This window comes from Mus musculus, chromosome 13, assembly GCF_000001635.26.
Source record: "Mus musculus strain C57BL/6J chromosome 13, GRCm38.p6 C57BL/6J".
NCBI classification, from domain to species: domain Eukaryota; kingdom Metazoa; phylum Chordata; class Mammalia; order Rodentia; family Muridae; genus Mus; species Mus musculus.
This window is the reverse complement of record NC_000079.6, coordinates 107,647,883-107,665,196: the sequence shown is the minus strand read 5'-3', so window position 1 is coordinate 107,665,196 and position 17,314 is coordinate 107,647,883. Positions and strand designations below refer to the sequence as shown.

General features: G+C 47.7%; 1 long non-coding RNA gene across 3 annotated transcripts in view; it reads left to right on the top strand.

The window, feature by feature from the left end:
- The first annotated feature begins 1,102 nt into the window (after nucleotides 1-1,102).
- The window catches only part of Gm32186, a 28,343-nt gene continuing 12,131 nt past the window's right edge, over nucleotides 1,103-17,314 (top strand). For all 3 annotated transcript variants that reach the window (XR_873933.2, XR_873931.2, XR_873932.2), the window contains exons 1-3: nucleotides 1,103-1,305; nucleotides 1,397-1,479; nucleotides 2,121-2,331. This is a non-coding gene — a long non-coding RNA (predicted gene, 32186). The remainder of the gene's footprint in view (nucleotides 1,306-1,396; nucleotides 1,480-2,120; nucleotides 2,332-17,314) is intronic.

Below are 17,314 nucleotides of genomic sequence, written 5' to 3'. Positions count from 1 at the left end.
GTTGGTGTTCAGACTGATGGTTATTTAGTAACACATGTAGGAAGCAAAAGAATCAACGGTGAATTGTTGTGAGTGCAGCCCAAGCAACATCAGTGCACCTATGTTTGCGCAGTCCTTGCATGACAGTCCCTCCCTCTCCTCTTCCATCCCTCCCTCCCTTCTCCCCCCTCTCCATCCCACCCTCCTTTCCTCATCCCTTCCCTCCCTCCCTCATAATTTGAACAAAACCTTTATCCTCAGAACGCTCAGCTACAGTATTTTCAAAGCGAAGCAAACATCAGCCCAGTGGCCCTTACTGAGCACACATGATCAGATTAGAAAATCAATCCAAGTGCCTGAGAGGAAGGGGCCATGACTGCTAATTTGAATGAGGCGAGAAGACCTGCAAAATCCTGTCAAGGGTCTGCTTACAAGGACTGGAGTCTCTCTTTCTTGTGCCTCCCACGCCCAGTGCCGTTTTCACATGGAAAAACCAAACACCATCAGTCACGACAGAGACCAGGCCCTGAGCAAGATCTTCAGTGACCTTTCCCTGGCTCTGCCCTGGGACCGCTGTATGAGCAGGAGGGCCTCGTTCTTGCTTGCCTGACACCTGCCAAGGAGGGGTGCTCTTGCCTCTGGCAATGTATCCACACTGCTTGCCACTCCCTACCGCACAATGGTACATGGAAGCCTTCTGTCTTCATAACATCACACCAGGAAGCTCACGGGGCCAGAGCCTCTCATTCCTCGTGAAAGCTCAGTTTGCTCATATGGCTTCAGCAGACCTGCCAGGTTTATTCACTGCGAAGTGCTTTCTTGCCATCATTAGGAAATTTTCAGTGAGAGAGCAGAGTTCAATCTAAAGTACATTTATAAGCAAATAGCGAGCCCCACCGATGCTTAGAAACCAGACTTTAGAAGCTGTATCCCACCACTCCTGCCAACACGAAACTAAAAGGAAGAAAAGCTTGCCGTTTTTTTAGACTAGAAAAAGTCCCTTCCAGAGAAGTGAAAAACCCTTTTCCCTTTCCATGGTTTGCAGAGAGGGCACCTTAAGAAGGTACGGGTGGCAGAGTGAAGGCGGGCTTCGGATGCTCCTGACCTGTGGTGTTCAGCGGCAGGAGCTCTGAGCAGAGGCCACGGCTGCCACCAGCTATGTGTTTGCGCTTGGTGGGAAGGATGCAGCAGCTGCTCCGAGCCAGGTCATTTCAATAACAACAGGAGACCTCGGTTCCAGATGAATGGCATCTCTCAGGCTGAAGAGCTTCTGCAGACTCTCCACTTTCATACTGATTAGAAGTGCTTGAGAAACATCATAGCAGTGTCAGTGCGGTGTTTACAGGGGAGAAATTGTCGCTGTCTCCTGCCTGGGAAGGTGACATAATGGGATGCCTTTCCTTTGTCCCTATGACAGGGTGATGAGCACTGTCTGGGCCCTCGCTCTGCGTTCTCTGCCATTCACGAATCCCTGACAAGCCTGAGGAATGGATTTAGAAGGTGTGTCCTTTCCTTGGGATGGGGGTTTCTGGTGCTCGGTGGGGGATGAGTGGGCTGGGGCCAAACCTCCTGCAAGAAAGAGCACTTAGAACATAACATAATCAGAGAGGGAAAGAATGGGAGGGGTAGGCACTGAGGGTCACAGGCTGCTTTCTGAGAGGTTTCTGGGTAGGAGTGGTACGTACCCAAGGTGTCTTTATCAAGGTGGGTGTCCAGATGCCGACTTAGAACATCTTTACCTTGCCTGCTCGCTGCTCCCCAACCTCACATGGCTGGCATAATTTATCTGTGTGTAATAGCATGTCTTATTCAGAAAGGTTGTGAGACATCTTGGTGTGATATGTTAGTAGAATTAGAGTGGGTTTCGTACTTAAGTAAAACGGTCCCCAATGGAATTTAGACGGAGAGAAGTGGCCAGATACATGGGGTGGGTGGTGGGGGGGGGGGTCACTTTTCTCAAGGTAAGCGTTGACTCTGGAGATCAGGGAAAGAGATGGCAGAGCAGAGAAACACAGAAATAAATACAGAAAGAATTCCTTCTGTATTGCAGGCACTTAGGCCCTCCTTAGGTTCTAAGGATGGCTTGGTATTTGCCATGCCCTGTCTCACTCATTCTGTTCACTGAGAGGTTACCTTCCCAGCCTACCTTTCAGCTAGCTTACTGCCAGACGGAGACATCCAGCACACAGACATGACCAGATAGCTACCCAAATGAATACAGCAAGACATCCCATCAACTTGTACGTTAAGGCTAAGCTTTGTCTGGAAGGTGACGATGATGATGAAGATGACAATGATAATGATGACAATGGTGGCAGCGTGGTAACATGGTCACAATTATCCAACCCTTGAGTAAGTACTCCATGACACGTGCTGTTACATGCATGACACGTAATTAATTTCTGATGCAGCTCTGTGTTATTATTGTTAGGCATTCCCATTTAACAAAGACAGAGGCTCAAGGAAATGAAGTGACTTGGCCAAGGTCGCCCGGCTAGTTTGTTGCTCAGTCATGCCCAGAGCACTGTAATTTCAGAGCCTGCACTGTTCTCCACAAACCGGCGCCTGATTTGGAGTACCCGCTTGCGCGTGCGCAGAGACATAATAATAATAGCAAGTACTGAGCAGGCACTGATTCTCTATGTATACTTTCTGTTGGTTCATACAATCAAACCTTACAACAGATTTGTATATGAGAGAAATACTGTTGTTATTATCTGTCCATTTTATAAGCAGGGAAAATGAGCCACATGGTCCCATAGCTGCTAAGGAGAGACTAGACTTCAAACCTGGGCCTCAGGATTTATAATGCCTGTGACCTCACTACCTATCATCTCACCCTAGTACCTGCTTCTCACACACACACACACATACACACACACACACACACACACACACACACACCACACACATACACATCACATATATACCACACACATACACACCACACATTACACACACACACACACACACACACACACACACACACACATAAACACACCACACACACACCACACACATACACATCACATATGTTCCACACACATTCACACCACACACACACACACTCACACACACACACACACCTGGCAAGGGACACCATATTAACCAAACTTAAGTGATTTTGAAAATCTCCAAAATGAGAGTTGTCACCTGGCTCAGTCCCCTCATTTGAGCTTTCTAGAAAATGAACACAGGCTCTGTGGGTGTTAAGGCTCTCCTGGGGATGAGGATTCAGCACCTCGTTTAGTCACCTACCCCAGCGTTTTATCACCTCAGGATGCCAGTGGCCAGCCGCCTTTAAGGCATCTCAGCTGTAAAAATGACTATGAATAAAACAAAATAAAAAACTCTCAGTGACAGAAACTCCTGGTGGCACCTGCAGTGGGCATTTCCTCTCAGTGACGAGACTCCTGATGGCACCTGCAGTGGGTATTTCCCAGCATCTGTCCCTGCCACTCTGAGCTCATCCTTTATCACCCCAAATCGTTGCTCCTGTTTTGTCACTGGCCACTAACAGGCTGTTCAGGTACTGGGCGTCCAAGACTGCCTCATTATTTAAGGCAGTCAGTGTTACACCCCAGACTGCAATCCATTATCATTCAAATGAGCCAGCCACAATGGGAGGAAAAAAATATGCAAGCTGATTTCTCTCCAACAAGCCCTTCTCAGTACTCCCTAATTACAGCCGGCAGTTGATTGGGACAGTTGCTCCTGGAGGGCTGACTTGGGGCAGCCTTGGTGCTCTCATCCTCCTCGAAGCAGAACACCAACAATGTAGAAACTTGCTAGCATGAGCTAGGCAAGCAGGGTTTTATTCACAGCTCGGTGGTATTCAGTGCTCTGAATTTACCAGTCAATAGTGTCTTATAGTGTTTCCCAGTTTCCCTGTTTTGCTCTGCTCCCCTCGTTAAAATATAATTCATTCCTGATTTGACTTCTTAGTCCTGGTTCTCTTTTCCTTGTCTTTCAAAAATCATTCACAGTGGCACTTTTCAGTCAAAGGTCAGTGTTGTTCCAATGACGAATGAGCTTAATCAGTCAACAAGTATTTACTGAGTACCTGCTAAGCCCTGCGACTGTGTTGGGCATACAAAACAAGCATTATCCTTCCATTTTCTATAGCATTTCTGGCCCTTGCTGGATTTAGATTAGTTGACCAAGATGTTGCAAATTGTGGTAACCACACTTTATTTTTTTTTTCTTTCCATTTTTTATTAGGTATTTAGCTCATTTACATTTCCAATGCTATACCAAAAGTCCCCCATACCCACCCACCCCCACTCCCCTACCCGCCCACTCCCCCTTTTTGGCCCTGGCGTTCCCCTGTTCTGGGGCATATAAAGTTTGTGTGTCCAATGGGCCTCTCTTTCCAGTGATGGCCTACTAGGCCATCTTTTGATACATATGCAGCTAGAGTCAAGAGCTCCGGGGTACTGGTTAGTTCATAATGTTGATCCACCTATAGGGTTGCAGATCCCTTTAGCTCCTTGGGTACTTTCTCTAGCTCCTCCATTGGGAGCCCTGTGATCCATCCAATAGCTGACTGTGAGCATCCACTTCTGTGTTTGCTAGGCCCCGGCATAGTCTCAAAAGAGACAGCTACATCTGGGTCCTTTCGATAAAATCTTGCTAGTGTATGCAATGGTGTCAGCGTTTGGATGCTGATTATGGGGTGGATCCCTGGATAAGGCAGTCTCTACATGGTCCATCCTTTCATCTCAGCTCCAAACTTTGTCTCTGTAACTCCTTCCAAGGGTGTTTTGTTCCCACTTCTAAGGAGGGGCATAGTGTCCACACTTCAGTCTTCATTTTTCTTGAGTTTCATGTGTTTAGGAAATTGTATCTTATATCTTGGGTATCCTAGGTTTTGGGCTAATATCCACTTATCAGTGAGTACATATTGTGTGAGTTCCTTTGTGAATGTGTTACCTCACTCAGGATGATGCCCTCCAGGTCCATCCATTTGGCTAGGAATTTCATAAATTCATTCTTTTTAATAGCTGAGTAGTACTCCATTGTGTAGATGTACCACATTTTCTGTATCCATTCCTCTGTTGAGGGGCATCTGGGTTCTTTCCAGCTTCTGGCTATTATAAATAAGGCTGCTATGAACATAGTGGTAACCACACTTTAAATGGACCAAGGATACTCACATGCTTGCGTGGCGTCTTAGTTTGTGTAGAGGGATCCCAATTCTCAACACAAATTCTTCTCCAAATGACATTTGTCCTAAGAGGCCCTTCTTTTAAGATGAACGCATGGAAATACTATCTTCATTGTTAACCTGACTATATTGTGGGGATTCCAGATAGAAGGGGACTAAACATCGGCACTCATTTCTCTGCTTCAGACGCTCCAGGCTGCCACCACCAGGCTTTCCTGCCCACTCACTAGAACTTCTACCCCTTCGAACTGTAAGCCAGAATAAACCTTCCTCTGTCGCTTTGTATCAGGCACCAGATCACAACAATGAGAAGAGGAACTAATTGCAAATGTGTACCAGGAATGCAATTCATCAAATGGGTCACAGAAGATTTTTTAAAAGAGAATAGAAAATTCTCTGGTGCCAGCATGGGAGGCGGCTGGAGAGGGAAGTGGGGGTGGGGGTGGCTTTCTGGGCTCTTCAGAGGGAACAGATGGGGGAGGGGGGGACGGGACAGACAGCTCTTGGGGTGAAGTTAATAATGGAAGAGAAAGAAGAGATCGGATATGCACATGAGGTCTGGCTTGCAGGACAGGCTGGAGGTGGGGACACTCTTTGGGAAGCTGCAGCAGTGGTCCCCAGGATGGTGTAGGGCTATCAAAGGACATCAGTTTAGAGAGACTTGAGAGGAGTCTCAGTCAGGCTGAAAGCCTTCTCTTGGATGAAAGGTAGAGGCTATAGAAGGAGGCCTGAGGAGGCAGGAAGGGGTGGAGTTAGGGTCCTGACCCATGCTTGCTTTGCTCACTTCCTGTCACAGCACCCAGAGCTCTCTCTGGTATTCTTTCTTTTAGAATCTTCACAGGGGTCCAAAATAATCATGCACCTAGCCAACTAGGTGTATTAGGCCGTGGAATGTACACCTCACAGCAGTGGATCAGCTGGCTGCAGGAGTTAAGAGACTCATAAAATTTACAGCCAGTGAGACGCAAAGCTGGTATCCCAGCTCCATCAAAGGACCAAGTCTACAGCCTTCAGCTTTCCCCGCCAGTGTGGGTCTCTCTAGAACAGCAGTTCTCAACTTGTGGGCGGAGACCCCTTTGGGGGTCAAATGACCCATTCACAGGGGTTGCCTACGACCATCAGACAAACACAGATATTTACATCGTGATTCTTAACAGTAGCAACATTACAGTTATGAAGCAGCAACAGAAGTCGTTTCATGGTTGGGAGTCACCAGAGCCTGAGGAACTGTGTTAAAAGGTCATGCCATTAAGAAGGTTGAGAACCGCTGTTATAGAAGGACTGGCTGACTGCAACGGCCTGTTGAGCTCCTTCAGTCAGCAGCCTCAGTCCCTGGAGACTGGCTTGGTAATCTGGCCCCGCAGGGACCAGCTCATTCTGGTTCCATGTTCTTGAAAGAACAGCCTCTACTCCAGGTTTGCATCTTCAGGCTCCAACACATTCCACAGAGCGTGCTGCCCCTTCGTGATGACCCCCATCGGCAATGAGAGAGGACAGGTCAGGGGACAGCAGGGAAGGATGGCTACTTTGAAGGGCTTTCCTGTCCCCTCTTTCACAGGATCCTATGGTATTATACTGGATAACAGGCATTCCATTGCCAAAATCACCCTGTCCCCTGTATGGGACATAGGTACATGGTTGCATCATGGGCTGAGAGCTTTCTTTGTGCTACCTTCCCATACCATAAAGTCTGTTTGTTCATGCCTGAGTCAGGTTCTCACCTGTAATTAGTAGCAGACCTACTGTGGCTGGCCATGGGAAGCCCACATCAAGTGTCCTTTCTCTTTCTCCTTCCTTTTGGTCCTCTGTTCCTCCTTCCCCACTCCTTTTCTTCCCGTTCTCTTCTTTTGACTCTTTTGAAACAAGGTCTTGTGTTGTATCCCAGACTGATCTAAAACGACCTTGGCCATGTCTGGATCTGCCTCTATCAGCTGACCTGGGATGTGGCCTGAGAGCATGTCTATAGGGTATCGTCTTAATTATTGAGAAAGGAGGGTCCATCCAGTCCACTGTAGACGGTACCACTCCTGGGCAGGTGACCCTGGTGTATATATGAAAGCAGACTCAGCAAGTTAGAGAGAATAAACCAATAAGCAGAGCTCCTCCATGGTCTCTGCATCCGTTCCGGAGTTCAGGCTCCTGCCTTGAGTTCCTTTTCTGACTTCCTTAGTGATGAACTGTGATGTGGAAGTGTAAGCCAAATAAGCCCTTTCTTTCCATTAAGCGGGTTTTGGTCATGGTGTTTATCACAGCAACAGAGAAACGTAACCAGGACAATTCTGACGTCCAGGCTGCCTCTCAGAGATTCTGATGGAAGTGTACGGTGATGCTCTTGGCAAAATTCACCACCAGTGAGTCTAGTCTGCAGCCTACTGGAAAGCACTAGGCTATGCTTGGCTTGTGTCCCTGTGGTTGGGGTGAGGTGGTTACAGCTTCCAGGGGTCTTCCAGACCATCAGGGATGCAATTCTGATTTTTTGGAATCCAGAAGACCGAATGGAGTTAACTCTGGGACTCCGGCGGCTCCTGGAACCTGTACCTAAGTACAGGAGGTGTGACTGCCAAGACCAGGATGCCCCTTGGCTTGGTCTGTGTCCACACCACTTGTGGACGGGGCTCACATACAGCCTTGATTCTATATCTACAGGCAAATGCCCTTCCTCCTTTTGAAGTCAGGACCATAACTTGTTCCTGTTGGCCTTTGAACATCATCCTGCAGGAACGTTTTAGCTCGTGACTTATATGATTTTAAAAGTTAGGGGGAAGGGAGCTGAATCCCCCAGAGGCTGCTGTGAAGCCGCCCTGTTCTTTGCTAAGCACTCGTCTCCAGTTCTCGGCACTCCTGTCTTGATCTTGTGATCCAGACAAGGAAAGAAGCCACACTGGCCATGAGGGAGAGGACCTGAACTCCAGTCCTACCTCGGTGGCCAGTGATGAGCACAAATACACTTTCTCATCTGCTTATATTTCCACTTATCCATGAGTTGTATTTGATGAGTTGGGTCACTCATAGAATCCTGTGTAGTTGTGAGTGGTAAGGAATTCAATTGTGATGTTCTTTGCAGCATCCACTTTACTGAAAGATACGGAGCCATAAATAGTATAAGAACATGGAAGACCTTTACCTGCAAGTCAGAAAACCTGCTGATTTCTGCTAGAGTTCTGCTCAACTGGACCTGTCTCTCACCCTGGGCATGACAAGTAGGGATTCTGAGATGCAATACTTATGAATGTGCTTTCTACTATTTTGGAAGGAGTTTTCCTAGGAGACCCGTGCCCCAGAGCCCCAGCTGTTTGGGGGGATATACCATTCTGAGATAGGATGCATAGAAGCCCCCTCTGCCATTTGGAGGTTCTATTCCTGAAAGCCATGAGATTTGGTTGATGAGGCCAAGGGAGGGTCCCCAGAGAGAATGGGAAGTGTCCAACTGGCCAGGGCATTTGTATTCTCTGCAGCCCTTGATGGATTCTTTTAACGGACAGGATGGCTCTGCATCTTCTTAACTCCCTGACATTTGCAGCTGGGAGCTCCACACCTGTAGTCTCAGCTGGCTTCAGGCGGTTGGGGGAAGCAAGCTCCAGGGCTTACATGGGTGAGTTGAACATAGCCCTCAGTAGATACGCATTGAGTTTGTCTATGGGTCCACTCTGGCTTTAATTTTTCCAGTTCCCTTTGGCTTGTGTTCTATCAACTAAGGAACTCTATGCTGCAATTAACAGAAAATCTGACAGAGACGGACGGAAATAAAGGGCACATCACTATCTCATATAATTGGAAGATTATATGTGCTAGTTGGAGAGATGCCAAGCTTGGGTGTTTCTTAGACTAATGACATCACCAGGGACCCGTATTCTCTGTGCTTCTCCCTCTGTCCTCTTTGATATTCATTTCATCATCTGGCTGCTAGCAAGGTGATTGCCGCCGTTCCAGGTGTCAGGAATGAATGTGATGACATCAAAAGAAAGAGGGACATCTCTGTCTGTGGCTTGCCCTTAATAGGGAGAAATTTCCTTCCAAGTCTCACTGGGATTACTGGATTTGTCTAGATTAATCTTCTAGGATGGAATGGGTTTGGAGGAGTCAACCAGAGCCAAACATGGTTTCTAATGATAACTCTTTCTATGGTTGACAGGTTGAGCTTGCCAAGTTCTTACTTGACCACCTACTTTTTCTTTAGCAATTTACCAGGGTCCTTCCTGTCACCTTCCAGCTCCATTGCAAACCCCACCAAATTTACCATAGCTAGGTAGGTCACATCTAGATCCTACTGAAGCCAGGCATGAGCAACAGGAATCACCTGCTGTTGAGCATTCCCCTTGGCCTGACCCTCCTGTCTTCTGGTCTTGGCTCTCATTCCACCGAGGCAAACTTTCATTGATCCCATACTGATGAGTGATGTCGTGTCATAGAAGCAGGCATAGGACCAGACTGGAGCTCAGAAAGTGGGCAGTGTCACAGGCCATGATCACCTCTTCCTCCACGTGGACAGCTAGTGATCGGAGCTGCAGGCAACCTTCACTTCTAAGTCCCAGGGGAAGCTGTTACCACTGAGTCTGTACTCTGGGAATGAACAGCTGTAGGGACTAGGAAGGGAAGATATAGACTTCCCACTGGTGAAGTTTTGTTCTATTTCACCATGACCTGCAGTGCTGGGGAACACGGCAGGTTGTCTTTAATCTGTGAAAGAATCCAACAGTTGGAAAGCCAAAGTCTCATCTCATGTAGGGGAACCACTACTCTCCAGTGTTATTGTCCAAGTCAAAGAATGCCTAAAATGAGTCCTATTACTTTTCACACAGCTACTTTGCCTGCCCTCCCTCCCTCCCTCCCTCCCTCCCTCCCTCCCTCCCTCCCTCCCTCCCTCCCTCTGTCACTCTCCCTTCCCTCATTCAGTCCCTCCCTCCCTCCCTCCCTCCCTCCCTCCCTCCCTCCCTCCCTCCTTTCCACCCCTTTCTAGGTGGTTGAGGTGTATTGCAGAGGCAGTGTATAGAGGGCTAGGCTCACAGACATTGGACACTGTACAATGCAGGTTGTATTTCCCAAACACTAAGAACAGGGCATTCTCCATAGGCACCAGGGAAGGACAATAGATTAGTTAGGCAGAATGCCGTTCATTCCTGTAGCAGGCCAATACATAACGATGTGTGGTCTCTGTAAATCATGTTTTAGTTTTCAAGAACACACAGATAAGAATCCGTTTGGCTCACAGACACCTGCAGAGGGATAGACCAGGACCGTATTATCAGCCCTGTTTAACAACTGTGAAAAGTAAGATTCAGAAAAATTGAGCCGTTTATGATGCAGAAAGTTAACCATGGATTCTCTCCCTGCTCTCCACCGGGTCAAGCAGGACACTGGTGATGGATTTGAACTCATGGATGCCCTGAAGTTTCCTGTCGGTTGTGCTGTATAGTTCTGAGGAGGCGTCCCAGCGGACTATGACCCAAATGCCACCTGCCTTCTTTGCAGACAAAAACCTACTGACCCAAGGGCCAATAGCTCTGGTCTGGTTTTAAAAGCATAATTTGTCAACAGCATTTATTAGAGACCCTCAACATGTAACCCTGAAGTTTGTCAGCAAGTAATCCCTGGTTAGAGGAAATTACCTGCCTGCCTGTCTGTCTGTCTGCCTGCCTGCCTGCCTGTCTGTCTGTCTGTCTGTCTGCCTCCCTGCCTGTCTCTCAGAGCACAAGTCTGTATGTGCATATGAAAGAATGGGCCTGGGTATGGTCTGTGTGCACAGTTGCACATAGGATGTGCTGTGCACCCAGCTGGACCTGTTTATACACAGCTTGTTTGTGTAGGTCATGCCTGGCTCTCTTAGTTTCCCAAATTCCCAGGCAATGCTTGCTGTGTTCTGTATAGCTTTGGGGCCAGTTTCTGCTGCTCTTTTAAGAAATGACATTGCCGTTCAGACGCTTCTTTCGCTTGTCGCTTGCCCCCCAACCCCACCCCAACCCCCTTCCACTTGACAGAACTGCCTCCACTTCCCATGCAGGGCCCGTAAAGAGCAGTGTATCATTTTGTACGCCCTTGTTTAGCTTTTCTAAATCTCAAGCCAAAGCTGGCACAGCTACTGATTAGCAGAAATCAAAAGCAGAGGCCGGGCTTTTGATGGGAAAACTGCTACATTAGAGATCGTTGGCTGTTTTGCAATTGCAGGGTAAGGTTCATAATATTACCCACCACTGAATGGCCATTAGATTGCAAATTACTGGTCACTTTGCCCAACATCTAAGTCATCTGTAATCATGGTTATAATATCACCTATAGTGGTCAAGCCCAGGCACCTACCGGGAGTCAATTATTGAGGTGCCAAGTGGCTGGCCTGTATGCAGTAATGGTTATCACAGCCGGAAGGAAGGAAAGCCCTCAAAACCCCGGGTGTGTGGCACTCTGTCCTCATTTGCCACTGGGAAGTAGAAGCCATGTCCAGAATGACTTTAGTGCTGTCTGTCTGTCTATCTCTCTCTCTCTCATGCTCTACCCACTATGTAGAAAACTATGTAGCAAACTGCCGGGCATCCATGAGTTCAAATCCATCACCAGTGTCCTGCTTGACCCGGTGGAGAGCAGGGAGAGACTCCATGGTTAACTTTCTGCATGGTTTACGGCTCCTGAATTTTACTTTTCACAGTTGTTAAACAGGGCTGATAATACGGTCCTGGTCTATCCCTCTGCAGGTGTCTGTGAACCAAATGAATTCTTTCCTGTGAGTTCCCCAAAACTAAAACATTGTGTGGGTGTCAGCCTCTATGCCATCATTCCAGGGAGGAAGTCTTTTGGACCAGCTGGTATGTGGACCCTGATGAGCAGAGAGGGCAGTGTCATCATTTCCCTGGAGCTTTCCACTCTGCTGCATTGTATATGTGAGTGCAGCAATGAGGGGGCGTCTCTAGTGATGGGGAGCAGGCTGTGAAAGTAGAGAACATGGCAGAGGCATGCATACATTTCCGTGAAGACATGAGCGGCAGCTTCATAGATTATATAGTGTATAATGCTACATGTAGGCTCCTGTGGTGCACAAAATGGAACCAGGAAGAGAGGAGACAAAGCAAAGGGAGTGATAAGCGCTTAGCCCACCTTCGGCCTCTCTCAAGAAACAAATGGCAGGGTTTGCTCCAGGAGGAGACTCAGAAGTTGCTGACGGAGGGGTGTGCAGAGTTAAGGAGAAGTCATAGGGCCAGTGCCAAGAAGAGGCTCACTCACTTCTGGGTCACAAGGGATTAAGAGCAGGGCAGGAGTAAAGGCTTACTGCCAGGAGCTCCACTTCAGTTCTTGCCTTTTGGGAAAAGCCCCCAGCCCCTGCCCCCGGCACAATGCAGTAGTGACTGAGGACCAGGAGATACATAGTGGGACACGTCGTCACTTTACTGTGACCTTCATCCGCTCTCCCGTTCCTACTTCCTATGGGCCTAAACCAATGAGAAACTAGAGGGCAAGGGAACCTGTGGGCACGATCTACGAAGGGTGGAGACAGATGGGAGGAGAAGACGTTATGAGGAAGGAAAGGGACATGTCTAGGGACTGCTTCTTAGGTATTTGTTAATGGGATGCAGGAACCTTTGTAGCCAGTTAATGGGACTCCTTTTTTTTCTTTTCCATTTTTTATTAGGTATTTAGCTCATTTACATTTCCAATGCTATACCAAAAGTCCCCCATACCCACCCACCCCCACTCCCCTACCCACCCACTCCCCCTTTTTGGCCCTGGCGTTCCCCTGTACTGGGGCATATAAAGTTTGCGTGTCCAATGGGCCTCTCTTTCCAGTGATGGCCGACTAGGCCATCTTTTGATACATATGCAGCTAGAGTCAAGAGCTCCGGGGTACTGGTTAGTTCATAATGTTGTTCCACCTATAGGGTTGCAGATCCCTTTAGCTCCTTGGGTACTTTCTCTAGCTCCTCCACTGGGAGCCCTGTGATCCATCCATTAGCTGACTGTGAGCATCCACTTCTGTGTTTGCTAGGCCCCAGCATAGTCTCACAAGAGACAGCTACATCTGGGTCCTTTCGATAAAATCTTGCTAGTGTATGCAATGGTGTCAGCGTTTGGAAGCTGATTATGGGGTGGATCCCTGGATATGGCAGTCTCTACATGGTCCATCCTTTCGTCTCAGCTCCAAACTTTGTCTCTGTAACTCCTTCCAAGGGTGTTTTGTTCCCACTTCTAAGGAGGGGCATAGTGTCCACACTTCAGTCTTCATTTTTCTTGAGTTTCATGTGTTTAGGAAATTGTATCTTATATCTTGGGTATCCTAGGTTTTGGGCTAATATCCACTTATCAGTGAGTACATATTGTGTGAGTTCCTTTGTGAATGTGTTACCTCACTCAGGATGATGCCCTCCAGGTCCATCCATTTGGCTTAATGGGACTCTTAGATCTGCTCTTAGACTCTTACCCTATGCTGCCTGTTACAGAGTAAACAAACCTGGTGGATATTAGATGTGCCTTGCCCTCTGCGGTTGCTTCTTTGGTCCATGGAATAGTGAATCCTCACCCTCTACTTGGATTCGGTTGCTACTCAGTACTTTGGTGGCCATAACCGGGGCATCTGGATGACAAGAAATCGCTCCAGATAACTCACTGGCAGTGAAAATGTTGAGACAGACCTGGGACTTGGGGGAGGGGGGAGGAGGGAGGGAGAGGTGGTTTAAGTACTTCATGGAAAATGTGGTGGGTGGTGAGGTGCTGTAGACAGCTCATGGTCGAACCAAGGCCTGCCTGTGGCTCACACGGAGCCTCTCCATCACGCCAGTCCCCAGTTAGGGAGAAATGGTGTTCTGTTCAATTCCAGTGCTAGACCCCACCCCCAGCTCTGCCTTAGGAGAGCTTGGGAGAACGCTAGCTGAGAAGGAAAGGGTAGGTTATTTCAATTGCTCTAGAAAAACATCACTTTCTCAATGTGAGAGAACCTGTTTGCCAAGTTCCTTTCATCAGGACCAAATGGGTGTCAGGAAAAGACTCATTGGAATGGCCTTCTGTGAAGATAAAAAAAGAAAAGAAAAGAATACAGTTCTGATGGTGTTCTTACTTTGGGTATTGTGAGCTCTAAATTCCCTTCCCTGCCATGGATCTTTGTTTGACCCTATGACAACTCTCTGAAATGGGAAGCAAGCTACGTCCATTTCTCAGATGGAGAAACAGAGGCACAGAGATGAAATTACTTGCCCAGTGTCACGCAGAAAGTGAGCAGTGTGGAGCTGGAATTCAAACCTGCACAGTATAACTCCAGATTTGGACTCTCTCATCTCTTCTTCCCTAGCTAACTTCTTCTTCATAGGTGCCAAGAGGCAGGGAGTTCTTAATGGCACAGAGGTGCAGAGCTTGAAAGAGGGCTGAGCTGAACTCAGCCACCATCTTCTTTCAGAGGGGCAACTGAAAACTCAGTGGCCGGGTCTCTGGATTTCTACTAGTGTAAATGATGTGGCTGGCAGCTCAGAAAACACTAAGCAACCTCATGGTGGCTCACCTTCTGTCTGGTGATATCCTGGCAATTTTCCTTGCTTTGTTTACTATGTAAATTTCTTTGAAGTAAAGTTCCTTTTATCCAAGAAGCAATATGACCTCCACTCTTGTTTTTATAAAACATCTCTGACGTTAGCCCCGTGAGGCAAAAGCCTAGAGGTGTTTCTGAGGCCCCTGTGCCCTGAATTGGATGTGGTCTTTGTTTCTACTGTGAATAGCGAATAGCAGTCAAGCCTGGGGTCATATGGTGGCCCCGAGGCCAGGTAAGACATGAATGCTGGGAACCCAGCTGAGAGCTAATATTTCATCACTTTCTCCAGAGCCAGGGCACCTGAAGGACCTTTGTGGCCCACCTGGCCAAGCGCCTGTCACAAAGAACAGAGTGTCTTGGATCATGTGATCGCAGAGGAGCTGCCTGAGCCTTGGAGGGAGCTGCCAGCTCTGGGCTCTGGAGCTGCAAAGAAAGAGTGGCATTCTTTATTCAGAGGCTCAGGCCAGGAGGCCTCCTGGCTGTCTTCTCTCTGGGAGCAGCAATAGTGACTGTGGGGAGGGACAGTCCAGGCTGTTGTTGTGACCTGGACCAGAGGCTCTGCTGCCAGATGCTGAACTGGTTGTCTGAGCCTGTCCCTGCTGCTTCTGCCTTCCTACGTCCTATGTCCTGAATCCTAGGCCTGGGTCAGTAGGTCTTGCCTCGCCTAGTCCAGACAACCCAGGAACTGAGAGAGTGAATTCCTGTTCTTTCATATGCTAGACGTTCCCACCTTTCTTCCTGAATATGTCAGCATGAGTATGGAGACATTTTTATGCCTAAAAATAATTTTGGTGCTAATTTGGAAAACAGATTCCCCTTGTTTTGCAGGTGGTACACTTCCCAGGGATAGATTGCCCTTTGTCTTTGTGGCCCAAGTGATAAAGGGGACCCGGTGTGGTCTCCTAGGCTCTATTCTCTCAGTGACCATGACTCTCAGGAGACACAGCTTGGTCTCCTAAGCTCTCTTCTCTCTGTGGCTCTTCTCTAATCTGTGACCATGACTCTTCTAGAGAGGGGCAGGCATGGCTGGGACAACCATGGTTTGGGAGCATGTGCTCTGGGGCTGTAAGTAGCCAATGTGAGAGAACACAGCCTCGGTTTGGTTTCTAAGAGAAGTTTGGAGAAAAGTCCTATTCTGGTTCAGGGCACGTCAGCCTGTTTGGTGTTTGGTCAAGGTCCTGAGAATTCCTAAATCCCATCAGACTTTCCTTTCCCCTAAAGGCTTTCTCACTTCATCTGCTTCACACTCAGGGAGGAAATAGATGACAACCCTATCAATCTCATTTAACAAGCAATGAGATGCAAACATGTGGACAGAGCATGACATGGTGATACAAGCCTGTAGTCACAGCATGCAAGAGACAGGGGTAGGAGAATCACAAGTTCAAGACCAGCCTGGTTATGTTGCAAGAAATCTTGTCTCAAAAAAACAAGTGCTGGGAATATAGCTCAGTGGGAGAGCACTTGCCTAGCCTGCAGAGGTTCTAGGATCAACACCCAACATTGCAAAACATCAACACCAACACCACCCCAGAACAAAGACAACAAACCCAAAAATCAACAAAAAGGAAAAGAGGAAGGGGAGGGAATGTGGATGGAGTTGGGATATGGGTGAGGGACACTCTAGCATCCTAGAGCAACGATAGCTGGGACCCATTGCATATGTAGGTCTGAAGGGTCAAGGACAGGAAGCAGCGCGTTCATGTTGGAGAGACAGCCTAGTAGTGCATCCCATAGCAACAGTCTGTGGAGGAGAGAAGCAATCAGCGAACTCACCATAATGTGGCCAAGTGGCCAAGGGGAGGGCGGAGTACTCCTGTACCCTGACATCCAGTTTTGCCCATTGGATGGATATGTGTGTGTGTGTGTGTGTGTGTGTGTAAACACACACATGTTGCCTCAGCACCATGTGTTTCATGCCACCTCTTTTTTTCCCGCTTGGTTTTTTCTTGTTGTTTGTTGGTTTTGAGACAGGATCTCATTATATAGGTCTGGCTGTCTTAGAACTCACTATGTAGACTGGACTGACCTTGGATTCAGAAAGGTCTGCCTGCCTGTGTTTTCTGAAGGAAAGTGTTAGGATTAAAGGCATGGGTTTTGACAGCTCATCCTCATTTTATTTGCCTAGTAATAATTTCTAAAATATTACTGATACCTTATCGCGGGGCAGTGATGCGTGCCTTTAATCCCAAGGCCAGCCTGGACTATACAACAACTTCCAGGATAGCCAGAACTGCCCATAGAAACCTAGTCTCAAAATTTATCCCCCCATATATAATATTCATATACTACCAGTTTTTAAAAACATAGGAAAAACATAGGAAAAAGTATCTCTTATATGTTTTGGAGTTTTGCTTTAAATTAAATACTTCTTATCTGGGAATGATTTGGCCCCTTCCCTGGGGAACATGTGACTGCGCCTGGAGATGTTGTTGGTTTGTCACTAGTCTGGAAGGCTTGCTGCTGGCACTTAGTGTACAGAGGCCAGGCTAACAAGCTGCTAAGTTTTCTACAGTGCTCAGCTTAGTCTCTGTCCCAAAGAATCTTCTGGTATAAAGAGTCAAGAAGTACTGAAGAAACTGCTATCAGAGGAGAAAAGGTCGTGGTTTTGTTAATAGCAGTGGGAAAGGAGGGAAGGGCATTTTGTTGCTTTGTTTCCTTCGGTTTGT